Below are 1,733 nucleotides of genomic sequence, written 5' to 3'. Positions count from 1 at the left end.
CATGATGAGGGTTTTTTTGATGGAGAGAACTTGGGTGAATGTGCTGCTTGTCAGCTGGAGATTTATAGTGCTGCGTATTTATGTTGTTGGGCAATTACGCACTTTGTATTCTATAGAAGTTGCATAAGGGGAAGCTGATCTTTGCAATGCATTTTTCAGGGGCATAATTTTTAAAAACAGTAGTAGCTGGGGGTTAATTGAGCAATACCTTCAAGTTTACACAGCAATAAGGTGCCATGCAGTGAGTGAATGTCAGTTTTCTTCCTACACTAGGCTGTAATTTTTTTTCCAACTGAACTCTCCTTCTCCTGACATTGTGCAGTAAACACTGCTGATCCTTTACTTTAGGAACGTTTTGCTTATTTAAAGAGATGCTGTTCTGTACACTGACTTCAAAAAGTCCAATAGAGAACAGCTCTATTTAACATTACATATTAATTCATATATTCTCTGCAGACCTTGAATGACCCATCATACTTTCCATTTTCCAGTATGCGGGCTTTCCTTATGAAACCTTTCTGCTGTTTTTTGACCATGAAGTCACTTTTAATTTACTATGTTAACCCCACACATAAAATTAAGGCTGGTGAAAGATGATGCTTTGTGAAAGAGCATGTATTTTGAGATTACAGTCTTTTAGAAATAAGTTATTAAGAATTGTATAGGGGTGGGGCAATAGGACGGATTTTGGTAAAGTTTGGATAGACTGCAGAATCCAAAAATTTTGAGTGCAGTATGTTAAACCAACTGAAAGTGTGTAGTAGTAGCTGTAATCCAAAATGAGAACTTTTACCATGTGCAGATACTTACCTGTGCTGTGGTGTGAATACTTTTGCACGAGCAGTTACCAGTTTCAAGAAGGCTTTTGGTTGAAGACACTGAAAAATAGAAGTAAACTTTGTGTCCTGTTTTAAGCATGAAAAAATGGAGACTTAGTATGAGAAAAGGGGAGGGAAGAGTTGAACTTCTTGCAGATGCATCCATTGATGTCAATTATCATCATCCTTTTTATGCTTAAGTGAAATGTGAGAAAATAAACTATATAATAAGGTCCTACAGTAAACTCCTGGGAATAGGGGGGATTACAGGAGAAGTAAAGAGAGGCATATATTTTAAGAATATAGGTCCTGAAACAACCTTTAAACAATAAAAAGTTAACTAAAGCATTAAGGTTTAGAGAATTCTTAGAAGGAGGGTGTTTTGAGGGGGAGGATATGAAGACTTTTCATTAATTCAGGCTGTCATTTTTTTAAATACTGTGACATGCAATATTTGTGGAAAAGACATCATGTTCAAATCATTTGTCATGTTCACTTACATTTATTTTTAAGTCCTTTGCAGGACTGTCTGCTGTCAAGAATCCATTTCCTTTGTGACACTTGAGCTTCTCAAGGTACACAAAATGGAGCAAAGAAACTTTGATCCAGACGGAAGGAAAATTTTAGTCAGGGGGACAGATTCTTAGTTCTAGAGCATCAGAAGGTTTTTTGATCACTTCTTTTGACAAAATGGTAGTGTGTAGGTGGGCTGCCCCAGTGGAATCTCTTGTAATCAGACCTGCAGTATCCAAATCTCTGAGGCAAAGCACTGTACCCTAAGCTGTCCTCCTGTTGTGCAGTGTCGTGGACAGAAGGGAGATAGGACACCAGAACTGTATTCATGTCTCTGTCTCCCCCAAAACTTTTAGAATTGGGTTGCAGAAGCCGTACTGTCAACACTGTTATAACATCTGT

Source organism: Pygoscelis adeliae, unplaced genomic scaffold, assembly GCF_000699105.1.
Source record: "Pygoscelis adeliae isolate BGI_AS28 unplaced genomic scaffold, ASM69910v1 Scaffold108, whole genome shotgun sequence".
Lineage (NCBI taxonomy): Eukaryota > Metazoa > Chordata > Aves > Sphenisciformes > Spheniscidae > Pygoscelis > Pygoscelis adeliae.
The sequence above is the reverse complement of the archived record's forward strand: the minus strand, read 5'-3'. Positions refer to the sequence as shown.